Raw genomic sequence first — 15,031 nt, forward strand, 5'->3', positions numbered from 1 at the left:
AATGGAAAGAACATGGCACACTAGCAAACCTGCGAAGAGACTGCCGCACACCAAAACTCACGGACAAGAAGGGCATTAATCAAAGAGCCGGCAGCACAGAGACCTAAGGTAACCCTGGAGGAGCTGCAGAGCTCCACAGCAGACTGGAGTATCTGTACATAGGACGACAATAAGCCATACACTTCACAGTTGGGCTTTATGGCAGAGTGGCCAGAAGAAAGCCATTACTTTCAGCAAAAAACAAAATGGCACTTTTTGAGTTTGCGAAAAGGCATGTGGGAGACTCCCAAAATGTATGGAGGAAGGTGCTCTGGTCTGATGAGACTAAAATTTAACTTTTTGGCCATCAAAGAAAACTCTGACACATCACCCAAAGAACACCATCCCCACAGTGAAACGTGGTGGAAGCATCATGTTGTGGGGATGTTTTTCAGCAGTCGGGACTGGGAAACTGGTCAGGGTTGAGGGAAAGATGGATGGTGCTAAATACAGGGATATTCTTTGGCAAAACCTGTACCACTGTGTGTGTGATTTGAGACTAGGACAGAGGTTCGCCTTCCAGCAGACCCCAAACACACTGCTAAAGCAACACTTGAGTGGTTTAAGGGGAAACATGTAAATGTGTTGGAATGGCCTAGTTAAAGCCCCGACCTCAATCCAATAGAAAATGTGTGGTCAAACCAAAAGATGGCTGTTCACAAGCGCAAACCATCCAACTTGAAGGAGCTGGAGCAGTTTTGCAAGGAGGAATGGGAAAAAATCCCAGTGGTAAGATGTGGCAAGCTCATAGAGACTTATCCAAAGTGACTTGGAGCTGTGATAGCTGCAAAAGGTGGCTCTACAAAGTATAGACTTTAGGGGGGTGAATAGTTATGCAAATTGACTTTTTCTGTTATTTTGTCCTATTTGTTGTTTGCTTCACAATAAAAATAAAAAAACACATCTTCAAAGTTGTGGGCATGTTCTGTAAATTAAATGATGCAAATCCTCAAACAATCCATGTTAACTCCAGGTTGTGAGGCAAAAAAACACGAAAAATGCCAAGGGGGGTGAATACTGAATGAGCCATGAAAGATGAGAGAGAAAAAAATGGCATCCAATTAGCTATCAACTACTGAAACTGAATGGTTGCCATGGACAAAAAAAAAACATTAGACTACGAACCTTCCAGGATGGCACACCCGAGAGATGAGGGCTCCTTCCTACAGGAAACACAAATCAATTGACAACTTGTTATGAGTCCCCACCCTTCTCCTTGATCCCATTTGTAATAAAGTAATCCCGAACCGGTTCACAAGGAGAATCACTCCACATTTGGTACATTTGTTTCCAGGAAGCCCCTGCTTTCTCAGCCCAGGAAGTTGCTAGTGACCTGGTTGAAAGGGCCTTTACTTTTGCTGGTGCTGGGACCCCAGAACTCTCGCAAGCCAGGGAGATAGCTCCCCTCATCCACCTCGAGACTGAGGCCTTAGACGCCGGAAGTCCCATTCTTGGTCCAGAGTATAGCACTAGTAAGTGATTGCATCTCCTAAACTCTTTTGTTCTTTGTAAATAGGTAAGGAGACACCTTCTTACATACAGGCAATTAAATGTATTTTCTTACTAATTTTTTGGTTTATCACAGAAGGACGGCAATATTATATCTTGCGACCTATGGAATAAGGATGTTACCTTTTGGTGGATACAAAGCGTCTGGCCTTAGGGTGACTATCTGGCTGTATCAATAGGAAGGGTTCCTTCATGGACAGCCCTTGTAGATCCCCAACCTTCCTGGCCGTGGTAATTGGTAACAAAAATTACAAATTTTAATGTTAGACACTTAAAAGGAACCTCCTCTATGGGTTCAAATGGGTGTTTAGATAACACCTCTAATACCCTCGTCAGGTCTCATGGTGGAAAACTGCCTTTGGGGACTGGGTAAACCCTTTCTCTGGGCACCAGAAATCGCTTAATGAGGTCTTCGTTTGCTAGTTTTGTATGAAGGAAGACCGAGAGCACTGCGATCTGCACCTGAAGGGTGCTGACCTCTAGGCCTTTTTCTACTCCGTCCTGGACAAAAACTCCAGGATCACGGGGATAGTGGTGGTCGTCACCTGTTTTAATTTACCCCAGGAACAGAAAGTTTTCCAATTTTTGGAGTAGATTCTTTTAGTAACTGGTTTTCTGCTCTGAAGTGGAGCATCTAGCACTCTCTCTGAGCAGCCCTTCCACTTTAGCATCTGGCGCTCACTAGCCAGGCTGTCAGCTGGAAAAATTCTGGCCTTGGATGTAGCACTGGACTCTGCCTGAGAAGATCTGGCCTGACTGGGAGCTTCCATGGCTCTGCCACCGCCATGGATCTTAGGATTGCGAACCTGGCCCTCCTTGACCACCAGGATGCTATCAGGAGGAGCTGGCCTGGGGATTGGTTGATCTTCTCAAGGACCCGCGGGATCAGAGCTAGGGGTGGGTATGCCAGCCTGCGATGCCAAGTCTGAGTCAGGGCGTCTAAGCCTTCTAACTCCCTCTCTTGGGAAATTGAGAAATATCTCTTCAACTTCCTGTTCTGTCGGTTGATGAACAAATCTATTTCCGGATTTCCAAAGCGCTGCACCAGGGTTTGAAATACCTCGGGGTTCAGTTCCCATTCCCCCTGCCTTATCGGCTGATGGTTGACAAAGTCCACCTTGGTGTTGCTTGTCCCCTTTATGTGGACAGCTGATATGTAGAGAACCTTCCCCTCTGCCCAGTCCAGGATCTCCTTGGATAGGTCCAGGAGGGGTCTGGACATGGTACCTGCCTGCTGATTCAGGTAAGCTATGACAGTGTTTTTGTCGGAGCTGACCTGAACCTCCCTGTTTAGGATGTTTTTCTTTAAGACCTTCAGGGCCTCTCCCACTGCTCTGAGCTCACTGTATTTGGATTACATCCACCCTAGTGAGCTGTTCCATTGGCCTTGGGCTTTTTCTAGGTGGGACCCCCATCCCCAGATGCTGGCATCGGTGGTGACCTTCACTGGATCCCACGGTCTGCCTCCCTTTAGGTTGTCGGGCACTGTCCACCACTCTAATGAAGACAGGACCTGAGGGGTGAGCACTATCTCCTGGTCCAGGGATTCTCTCTTCTTTCCCCAAGAGGACAGGAGGAAGAAATGGAGGACTCTATAGAGTGGAGGTGTTCCCAAATAATGGCCAATATGCTTGCTGACATCAGGCCCAGGGTTTTTAGCACCTCCCTTTTGGAGCTCGACAGGGTTTTTATCAGGTCCTCCACTGATGAGGCTTGTTTTACCACCTTGTCTTCTGGCAAGAAGGGTTTCAGTAGTCTGGTGTCTACCAGATAGCCTAGGAAGGTTTTGAGCTGTTCTAGTTTGAGGGACGACTTTTCCATGCTGACCATCCAACCCAAGGTTTCCAGGGCGGACATTACATTGTTGGTGTCTGATCTAAATTGGGTCACTGATGGTTCAGAGATTAGCATGTCGTCCAGGTAGGGAATCAGAGTTATACCCTGGAGATGCAGAAAGGCCACTGCTTCTGCTAGGATTTTGGTAAAAATCCTTGGGCTGGCTGTTAAACCGAATGGGAGGGCTCTGAACTGTCAGTGAAAAATTTCCCCTCTGATGACTACTGCGAACCTCAAGAATACCTGATGATCCGAATGGATTGGAACATGCAGGTAGGCATCCTTGAGGTCCACTGTCGTCATGAAGGCCTCCTTCAGGAGGTTTTTGCATACGGAATAGATACTCTCCATTGTAAATTTTTTGTATTCCAAAAACCTGTTCAGGGTTCTTAGGTTTATTATAAGCCAATTCTTTCCTGAGGGCTTGCGAACAACGAATACATGGGAGTAGAATCCTTTGTATTGTTGTTTTGGTACAGGTACCACCACCTGTTCTAGCAATACCTGGATTCCCTCCAGAAGGGCTGATCTTATCAGAGCATTCCTTGGGAGGGTGAGGGTGATCATGGAAGGGGATTTTGCCGAGAATTCCAGACAATAGCCTTCTCGTAGGATCTGGCAGATGTATTTGCTGGCTGAGATTTTCTCCCACTAGGGAACAAAACGGGACAGCCGGCCCCCCACCCTGATCTTGGTCTCATTTGGTTTCTTTGACACCGACCCTGGGGGAGGAAAACAGTAGACTGCTCCTTTGCCTTCCCCTGCCATTACCCCACTTCCTGTTAGGCTCTTTTTTGGCTCTATGCTTCACTTGTCCCGGTATGGGCCACTTCCCTTTTTTCAGAGGACCTAGACAGGACCTCGTCCAGGCCCGGGCCAAACAGCAGTGAGCTCTGAAAGGGAAGACCAAAAAGTTATCCTTTCGATGTGACATCTCCTTCCCAGGCCTTAATCCAGACAGCTCTTCTAGCTTAATTGATTATTGCAGCCGTCCTAGCCGAGGCTCTTGCTAATTCAACTGCGGCATCTGCAAGGTATGCAACAGCTTTTCCTATAACTGATAGGGAGTCAAGGATGTCACCCGAACCGGATTCCTGTGACAGGTGTTTGGTCAGCTTCTCTCTACCCAGGAGTCTGCATTCCTGGCTACACAGGCTGCCACTAGGGCTGGACTCATAGTTGAATGCATTTGCATACCAGGCCTTCCTAAGGAGGGATTCTATGGTCCATCAAGTGCTTAATACACCCTGCATCCTCAAAAGGAGAGATCAGACCTTTTGGTGACCTGAGACAAGCGAGAAAAAATTATAAATAATACAGCGCTGCGTACAGAGTGAGTGAACAGCTGCCAACACACCTATAGACCCAGGCAGTAGAAAAATATATTAAAAAATGTAGCGCTATAGACTCAAAAAGAGATGATAAAATAAGTGACATATCAAAACCAAATAAAGTGTGTATATATTGACATGCCGTATGGTTAAATGTAATATAAAGAAAACAAATACATATCTATATAATATACAAAACTGTGAACCAATGTGTAAAAAACCTCTACAGTATTAGTGTAAATTAAGAATACGCTCTGCTAAAGATGACGGCTCTTTAGCAGAAACGCGTTGGATGGACCCCTCACAATTACCGCTACTTGATCTATGAAACTTGTGATGATCTACAAAAATGTGAGTTTGTTTTCAACATTCTTAATAAACCTGTGCTTACGTTGTTATACTATGTGAATTTCTTTCATCTATTTCTCGCATGGCATATGAATACTCGTTTGTGGCCTTCCATTGAGATACTACTTTCCACGATTGTTGAGGATAATTGTAGACGCTAAGCAGTTGCTCTGTTTTGGATTCAATTGAGGATACTTAAAGGGGAAATACCTTTCCGACCAGTTGGTCACCATGCCTGTCTGACTTGGATGACATAAAAGTCTCCCCAGGTCAACAACCTCTGGTAAGCCTTTAATATCTTCAGGTGACGGCTTCTTCCTATCATCATTGCCTTTCTCGGGAATTCTGGTTGCTTTCACACAGCCTTCTCACACACCTCTATTCCAACCTACAATCCAATATGGGCGTTTAAAGTACTACACTCGTGTGACCTGTTGGTCTCATAGCCTGTTGTGACTTGGCCGGCATAAGTCGTTCCAAGTCATTTACTTCTTGTAAGCCCCCTAAGATTCTGGGTGGTGGCTTCTTCACTTCCTTTATACTGGTCGGTGGACTTTAATATGTTGGCTCCTTGTGGAGCCAATCCTATTTAGAACCCTTTGGACTTTTATAATTTGCTCTGTATCACTTTTCACATGTTTTGATACCTTTACAGTTATATATTATATACAGAGTTTATTATTCTTAATTTACACTAATACTGTAGACGTTTTTTACACATTGGTTTACGCTTTTGTATATTATATAGATATGTATTTGGTTTCTTTATATTACATTTAACCATACGGCATGTCAATATATACACACTTTATTTGGTTTTGATATGTCACTTATTTTATCATAATCTCTTTTTGAGTCTATAGCGCTACACTTTTTTATATATTTTTCTACGACCTGAGACAAGCGGCATCCAATTTTGGGAGCTTAAAGAATGTCTCCTCATCACCCTCTTTAAAAAAGGGAAATATCCCTTTTCAGGTTTTTGTCTGACAATTCTACTTTCAGGGTCCCTCCATTCCTGTAGGATCGAATCCTTTAAGGACTTGTTGAGTGGGAACACCCTGGATTGAGCCTTGCTCAGCCCACTGTAAACCTTCTCCTGAGCGGAGGTAACTCTGGGGGTCTCTGGAATCTCCTCTGTAGCATAAATCACCTGTAGGAGTCCTTCCAGATCCTCTAGGGTAAAAGAGGTGTCTCACCTTGACATCATCCTGTGCCTCACTAAGCTGGTCTGGGTCCACTTCCCCATCTGAGCTGTGGTCTGATTTGGCCTGGCTCTCTGTTTCTCCCCCGTATTCGTTTCTTCCTCTTCTGCCTGAGCTAGAAGTAGTTACTGTGAGTGCGGGAGAAGAGCACTGGGTCCCCCTCTGGAAAAAGGGACTTCTCTAGGGTTAAGCTCCTCAGGGTCAGGGCTCTAGGCTGTTGGTTGCCTGGTGGCCTCATGAAAAGATGACAGTTGCCAGCATTTCCAGATGCAAAGAAACGTTTCATTAAAGGTCAAAGCTTCTTTCACTGCTAGATTATTCATACATTTATAGCAGAAGTGCTTGGACTGGGACCTTGGAAGCTTATCCTTACAGTACCAGCAATTCTTAGAGGAGCTATGCCCCGTTGCGGCAGAAGGCTGTTTATCAGGGGCCTCCTGGGTTCCGCTGGGGGACTAAGACAAGAGGTAAAGCATGCTTGTAACTTACTCTGTCTTGCCCCTGACTGTGGGCTTGTACTGGGTGGAGGGAAAGGTAGGGCAGGGCAATTATGGAGATCCAGCCAGCCTGGCTGGCCCAGGGATGGTCTCTTCTCAGACCCCTTAGTAACCAGGGCCTCTCACCCCCCCTTTTTTTTCTCAAGGGGGGCTTCTGCTCTCCAGGGCCCAACTTGGACTTGCCCGCAGTCTCCTGTTCCAGGAGGAGGCTGGCACGGTCCTGGGCTGCTGGTACCGCTGAAGGGCTTGGCACAGTGTGCCGACTGCTGTCCGCCGCCTTGCTCTCTCTCTCTCCCCTCCACGCCGTTCTAGCGTTTTAGAGGCACTTCCGGGTCGTGCTACACCTCCGGCGCCACCCAGGGGCTTCAGGAGAAAGAGTAGCTGGCAGCGGTGTTTTTTGCACTACAGCAATGGCGGGCACTCCCCTGCAGGCAAAGTGCTGATGCAGCCTTTGGGGGCGACCTGTGAGAGGAACAAGCCTGCAGGTTAATTCAGCCCACCCCGGCTTCCCCAAGACCTGCCTCAACAGGGGACCATCAGATCCTCCCTTGTCATTTGGTCTCAAACCATACAAACATGCTGCTGTATTCGGGAGAAACACAATCAATACTGGGTATCAAGAGGAAAGATGGGGACTTATAACAAGCTGTCAATTGATTGTGTTTCCTGTAGGGAGGATCCCTCATCTCTCGGGTAGGAAGGCGATAGGAGAAAAGCCTCTTCTAAAACCCTTTTTATACATTAGCCAAAATGTTATCACAAAAAGCAGCATACACCATAAAATCACAGGTCAATAGGTCCAAGACAAGGGGCTAACAATTGTTTATACTTTAAGGAAAGCAACTGCAAAAAAATAAAATGAGCAGGTGGATGGCTGGTACATGTCCACTCCGCTTATGCAGAGCAGATACAGACACAGCCCGCTCTCCTCTATGGGCAGTCGGATGTAAATGGACCAGCTGTCTGTTTACACTGCCATCCGATCTGCCAGATGGATGGGGAACGGATACCCATCCATCTGTTTTTAGCAGACAGGTTCAGATCGGATGTCGACTTACTAGAGTTGCACGATTCTGGCTAAAACGAGAATCACAATCTTTTTGTTTGGAATAAAGATGAGGATTCTCTTGCGATTCTCGTAACATCTTTCACATTATACAAAAAAAAATTGGGCTAACTTTTTTTTTTTTTTTTTTAATTCATTAAAGTGTAATTTTTCCAAAAAACTGCGCTTGAAAGACCGCTGCGCAAATACAGTGTGACATAAAATATTGCAACAACCGCCATTTTATTCTCTAGGGTCTCTGCTAAAAAATATACATAATGTTTGGAGGTTCCAAGTAACTTTCTAGCAAAAAAAAAAAACAGATTTTATCAACTTCAGCCCCGGAAGGATTTACCCCTTTCCTGACCAGAGCACTTTTTGCGATTCGGCACTGCGTCGCTTTAACTGACAATTACGTGGTTGTGCGACGTTGCACCCAAACAAAATTGACATCCTTTTTTCCCCACAAATAGAGCTTTCTTTTGGTGGTATTTGATCACCTCTGCGGTTTTTATTTTTTGCGCTATAAACAAAAGAGCGACAATTTTGGAAAAAAAGAAAAAAGAAAAAAAAAAAAAAAAAGGAATTTTTTTTACTTTTTGCTATAGTAAATATCCCCAAACAATATATTAAAAAAAATTAAATTTCTTTCTAAGTTTAGGCCGATATGTATTTGTCTACATTTTTTTCTTTTACCAAAAATATCGCAATAAGCGTATATTGATTGGTTTGCGCAAAAGTTATAGCATCTACAAAATAGGGGATAGATTTATGGCATTTTTATTATTTTTTTTTTATTATTATTAGTAATGGTGGCGATCTGCTTTTTTTTATCGTGACTGTGACATTATGGTGGACACATCGGACACTTTTGACACCATTGTCATTTATACTGCGATCAGTGCTATAAAAAGCACTGATTACTGTGTAAATGACACTGGCAGGGTAGGGGTTAAACACTAGGGGGCGATCAAGGGGTTAAGTGTGTCCTAGGGAGTGATTCTAACTGTAGGGGGGATTGTCTCACTAGAACATGACAAAGATCACTGCTCCCGATGACAGGGAGCAGTAGATCTCTGTCATGTTGCTAGGTAGAACAGGGAAATGCCTTGTTTACATAGGTATCTTCACAGTCTGCCGCTCCGTGACTTGATCGCGGGCCCCCCGGTGGACATAGAGTGTGCGGGAGTCGCAGTCATGCTCACGGAGTACACAGCAGCGCACGCCCACTATGCCGTGATTTAGAGGGCATGTACCTGTACGCCCATTTGCCCAGCAATGCCATTGTGCCGACATACATCGTCGTGCACTAGCCGGCAAGGGGTTAACTTGTAAGAAACAAGTGTCAGAAAAAAAGATTGGGGTCCTTTCACACGTGCTTTCTGCCCGACAGACTCCGTTTTGCTGAGCAGGGGGGTGGGGGTGGGGGGGAAATCGCCCCCCGATGCCGACGAGGTTACACTGTGCTCTGTCCTCTGGCAGAACGTGTACAGCAGCACAGCCTTGCTGCCTCTCAGTGCTACCCTCCCAGGAGGCCAGTATCAAGACAGATTTATAAACTGACAATAGCCATTTTTGAAATGCATCTAATATTTTTTTTATTTATTTATTAAAAAAAATATATAGTTTTTGTAACTTACCTGAAAAATCAATTTCTTGAAGGGAACCCTCCCTACCGCGATGAGCCATGCATACATTGTGCTGATCTATAAACCCCCCCAAAGACCCTAGCTTGTGTGCCTCGTATAGGCCCATTGCGTTACTCAACAATGACCTTAAAATCCTAACCAAACTCCTTACGTTACGTTTGCAGTACGCGTTACCCACTGTTATGGATCCGGACCAAACCGGATTCATGGCCCATAAAACAAAAAATATAAATCTTCGCAGATTGTTCCCAAACATACATGCTCCACACCCCAAATAGGGGTCCAATGGAGTGGCCTCTCTTGACATAGACAAGGCATTTGACACAGTTGAATGGCCTTTTCTGTGGCAAGTGCTCAGGAGAATGAGGTTTCCACTACTTAATTGGTTACAAGTCCTATATAAATGCCCAACAGCCTCAGTTAGGTTGGGGGGCGGCCTGTCTGCTTCTTTCCATTTTCACAGAGGCACTCGCCAGGGCTGCCCGCTGTCTCCAGCTTTGTTCTCCATAGCCAATGAACCAGTGGCTGAGGCCCTTCGTATTTCACCTGAGATTAGAGGCCTTCGCATAGGCTGGCTGGAGGAGAGAAATGCCCTCTATGCAGATGACCTCCTGCTGTTACAGTGGGTGGAGGAGTTGAAATACCTGGGAGTGCAGATCTCCCACAAGGTTTCGGTTTTCTCTCCCTAAGGCCTCATGCACACTGGATGTTATAAAAACGCCAGTAGCGTTAGCTGTAGAATGAGTTTTACAAAGTTTATGCAGTAGCGTTTTGCTTTTTTTGTGCAAAACTATACTCCCACAACAGCTTATGTCTCAAAAACACTGATAAACGCAGCGTTTTTCAGCTTTTATCAGAGTTAGAGTGTTTTTACAGCTGAAAAACTACTCTTAAAACCCACTAGTTCTGGGGGGGGGGGGGGGGGGGGGGTTCCAGCCAAAAAACGCCACTGCCAAAAAATGCTGATAACATTCTATGTGTGCATAGACATATAGGATAACATGCTGGCGAGTTTACTGGCTGCAGAAAAAAATACGTTTGACGCCAAAAACATCAGCTGTAAAAATGGCCAGTGTACATGAGGCCTTAACCTTTACCCTGTACTAAATGATACTAGGCTGCAGCTGAGGGCATGGGAATGATTGCCATTGTCGTTACTGGGAGGGATAAACTTAATCCAAATGAAATGTTTGCCCAAATTTGCATACTTATTTCGTCAATCTCCTACTGTACTTGGATCCCAAAATCTTTTTTTAAATCGCTTACATCAACATTTCTCTGTGTTTCTATGGAGATCTCAGCCGCCGAGGTATGAATTGACCAACCACCTTAATGCGCCCTGCTTCCCAGGGGGGTTTAGCGTTTCCCCGATTGCCACAAATATTTTTTAGCTTCCCAGTTGGTTAGCGCTGTCCGGTGGCTTTCTCCAGATATATCTAATTCTGCAACCATGTTAGAAGCGGCGGTGTTTAATTCCACTCGAGGCCTTGCAGCTTCTTCTGTTTAGAGGGCCTAGAGCCCCTTATCACTGACTCCTTCCATGTCCACTACCATTAGAGCCTGGAGAACAGGTTTAACATGTGAACACTACCCCAGGCATGCGGTATCACCCAATGCCCCACTTTGGCTGAACCCCTCTCTACCTCGTTTATATATGCTGCCTGACCCAGGGGCATGGGCGAAAAATAATATCAAACTCCATTCCCAGGTGGTAGCTGGAAATATCTTGAGGCCCCTTACTCAAATGGTCTCTGACATCCCTCTCTCGTATTACTTTTGCTACATGCAGCTTTCTTGTGCCCTCAGCAGCCAGTTCCCGTCAACATCTCTCTAAATGGCACAATCGCCCCTATACAGGTGTTTAGGACAGATTGCTCCAATAAGCCCACCTCCCATCTGTACACCCACCTGATTTCAGTGCCAATACCTGACTTGGGGTCTCTGAGGGCTTGGTAGCAGACAAAACAGACAGGAAGTCCCCCTATATAACCCCTCCTACTCCAAAAGTTCTTTAGTTTTGTAGCAAGCAATGAACCCCAAAATTGGGGAGGGACCTCTGTGTCCCGTGATGTACTACAATAAGTTGATTTCACAGGACACAGAGCATGCTATAAATCATGACTACCTGGAATGTCCCAAAGCAATGCACATGAGGGGCGTGAGACACAGCAGCCACCATTGGGCCCAAAGAAATTACTTAACACACTGCGGTCAAAAGCCCTTACGTCCACCTGGTAAAACTTTGTAAAGGTATGTAGCAAAGATCAGGTTGTAGCCTTGCAAACTTGAGCCACTGATGCCTGATGACGAATAGCCCAAGAGGCTCCAACACTTCTGGTAGAGTGAGCCTTCATTTGAAAAGGTGGAAATTTACCCTTCAAGCCATAGGCAATAAGCCTACAAATCTACCATGAACTGGTCGACTTGGTAACGACCTGACCCTTCCTGGGACCTTCACACTATCAAGCACATCTTGATGGCCTGCACCACATCTAATAGCGTGGAGGGCTTTGTATCCTGGCCTGGGGGAAAAAAATTAAAAAGGCAAAAGGCAAAACAATGTCTTGATAAAGATGCAGTTGAAACAAATTTCGGCAAAAATGACAGTTGAGGACGAAGTACCACCTTGTCATGATGGAGTACCAAATGCGGCTCCTTGCAGGAAAGGACCATCTATTCCGAAACCCTTCTTGTCGAAGTAACTGCCACTAAAAAAACGACTATCCAAGTCAAAAGAACTAACCAAACCTCACAGAGTGGCTCAAAAGGCAGTTTCTGTAAAAGAGAAAAGACCAAATTTAGATCCCATGGACAGAAGGGTGACCTAACAGGCAAAACCATCTGGGGGACTCCTTGGACAAACATGTGCAACAATGAATGAAAAGCAAGCGGCCTTTGGGAAAAAACTGCCGGGAAAAAACTGCCAAGGCGGAGATTTGTTCTTTATTGGTACTTAAAGTAGTTGTGAAGTCAAATACACTATATTGTCAAAAGTATTGGGCCACTGGCCTTAACACGCACATGAACTTTTATGGCGCCTTAGTCCGTAGAGTTCAATATTGAGATGGCCCACCCTTTACAGCTATAAGCTTCAACTCTTCTGGGAAGGCCGTTCACAAGGTTTAGGAGTGTCTATGGGAATGTTTGACCATTCTTCCAGAAGCACATTTGTGAGGTTAGGCCCTGATGTTGGACAAGAAGGCCTGGCTGGCAGTCTCAGCTCTTATTCATCCCAAAGGTGTTCTATCGGGTTGAGGCCAGGACTCTGTGCAGGCCAGTCAAGTTCCTCCACCCGAAACGCGCTCATCCATGTCTTTATGGACTTTGCTTTGTGCACTGGTGCGCAGTCATGTTGGAACAGGAAGGCGCCATCCACAAACTGTTCCCACAAAGTTGATAGCATAAAATTGTCCAAAATGTCTTGGTATGCTGACACCTTAAGAGTACCTTTCACTGAAACTAAGGGGCCAAGCACAACCCCTGAAAACAGCCCCACACCATAATCCTCCCTCCACCAAATGATTTGGACCAGTGCACAAAGCAAGGTCCATAAAGAAATGGATGAGCGAGTCTGGGGTGGAGGAACTTGACGGGCCTGCACAGAGTCCTAACCTCAACCCTATAGAACACCTTTGGGATGAATAAGAGCGGAGACTGCAAGCCAGGCCTTCTCGTCCAACATCAGGGCCTGACTTCACAAATGCGCTTCTGGAAGAATGGTCAAACATACCGTAGACACACTCCTAAACCTTGTGAATACCTTCCCAGAAGAGTTGAAGCTTTTCTAGCTGCAAAGCGTGGGCCAACTCAATATTAAACCCTACGGACTAAGACTGGGATGCCATTAAAGTAGAACTATAGGCAAAACTTTTTTTTTCATTTTGGATAGAGCAAGGGAGAGTTATAACCCCTGTCATTTTTTTTTTCTCCATATGTGGTCCATTGCAGGGATTTTCCTTCACTTCCTGTCCCACAGTCAAAACAGCAAGTGAGAGGAAATGCAAATAAGGACATTTTTTGGGGACCCCAGGTCACCAGAACTAGTGTCCCCATTGGAAGATTTCCCCTCTATTACTTTTCTGGGGACCACCCAAAATTTGTGATTTTCTTTTCAATGCTAAACAGAACAAACAGAGATGGGGAATCTCCTTAACAGGGGCACAGACAGCAATGAAAACTGACAGGGGTTCCCTCTCCACTATCCAAAGCTAAAAAAAATGTTTGGGCTTTAGATATACTTTAAACTTCATGTGCATGTAAAGGGCAGGCGTCACAATACTTTTTATAATATAGTCTATATCCAATACTTGTATCCTCTCCTGTTCTATATAGCTATAAAAGTACTGTGTGTCAGTTTTAAAAAAAATTCTAATCCCAAATACCAGCTTTCACAGCGCCGTGGTAATGTGACCTCCCTCTGCTCTCCTTCCCTAATCTCAAGAGACCAGTGGGAGGGGCTGAGATTACCCACCAATGTCAGCTGGCAGAGGGAGGTCACGTGACCGCAGAGCATATCGGGGATATGCTTTGTAACAGAATAGAGGCGGGAGGGGCAGGGAGCAGAGCTCTCACACTCAGGCTGGAGCTGACAGGCAAGAAGGGAGGGGAAGACACTCACAACACAGCGGGATGATGAAGGTACATAAACCGATCACTGTATCATGGATCAGCAGGCATGTACTGGCCATCGGGACTACCGGGAGATTCCCGGTGGGCCGATGGCTCAGTAGGCCAGTCAGGTGTGGTCCTGGAGCCGCTCCTCTCTGACAGTGAGTGATCGCAATTTCACTCCTGTCAGGAGGAGCAGCTTCCGTCATATGCTGGAGAGAGCATTAGGCGTTATGCTCCCTCCAGCATGCAGGGGGAGATAGACCAACGGCAGACTTTCCTTCCTCTCTCCCCTTATCACTTGTTATCACATGGCTGGAGAGAGGAACGAGAAGCTGCTTTCAAAACTGTGAGTACATGTGGGAGAGGGAGGACACTCTGATGTAAGGGGGACGCAGTTGGGGACACTCTGATGTAAGGGGGACGCTGTTGGGGACACTCTGATGTAAGGGGGACGCTGTTGGGGACACTCAAAATTAAAGTGGGCCGGTCATGAGGAAGTCCAGGGCCAAATATTTGTCCCAGTCCAGCCCTGTGGATCAGCAGCCATGATTACCACGGTCAGTTCACATAGAGTGACATCGGAACAGGCAGGATCAACCAGGTATTTTAGAAAGGCACAAATTACTATAACACTAGCCTGTTATTCATACTTTAAAGGAACAGGAGCATTATTATTTTGTACAGGGTTATAAAACGCTTTAAGGCTAACGTCAATTCCACACCCAATTGGAGTAAAGCCAAAATCTTCCCTATCACATATTTTAGGGGTATGACATTTCCTAGCCTCACACCAGGACACAAAAGACTTCCATGTCCCATGGTAAATGTTCCTGGTAAAGGCCTTTGTGGTTCCTAATAACTTGGGAATGACCAAGTCAGAAACTCCTCTATCCTTCAGAACTTGAATTTCAATAGCCAAGCCGTTAAACCCAGTGACTGTAAAGCAGGATGGAAGATTGGC

At 45.7% G+C, this 15,031-nt stretch overlaps 1 protein-coding gene across 4 annotated transcripts in view; it reads right to left on the minus strand.

Moving 5' to 3' along the window:
* The window catches only part of NIPA2 (NIPA magnesium transporter 2), a 58,016-nt gene that overhangs the window by 28,381 nt on the left and 14,604 nt on the right, over positions 1-15,031 (minus strand). Inside the window, exons 1-2 of one of the 4 annotated variants that reach the window (XM_073614614.1) lie at positions 6,263-6,530; positions 1,165-1,202 (exon numbers count right to left, since the gene is read on the minus strand). The exons of 1 other annotated variant lie outside the window; for it this stretch is intronic. The gene's annotated coding sequence lies outside the window, so the exon portion shown is untranslated. Of the gene's footprint in view, positions 1-1,164; positions 1,203-6,262; positions 6,531-12,084; positions 12,235-15,031 lie in introns of those variants that run through there. 2 more of the 4 variants (XM_073614613.1, XM_073614615.1) reach the window with 2 other exon arrangements.

The sequence above is a fragment of the Aquarana catesbeiana genome, linkage group LG02 (genome assembly GCF_042186555.1).
Source record: "Aquarana catesbeiana isolate 2022-GZ linkage group LG02, ASM4218655v1, whole genome shotgun sequence".
NCBI classification, from domain to species: domain Eukaryota; kingdom Metazoa; phylum Chordata; class Amphibia; order Anura; family Ranidae; genus Aquarana; species Aquarana catesbeiana.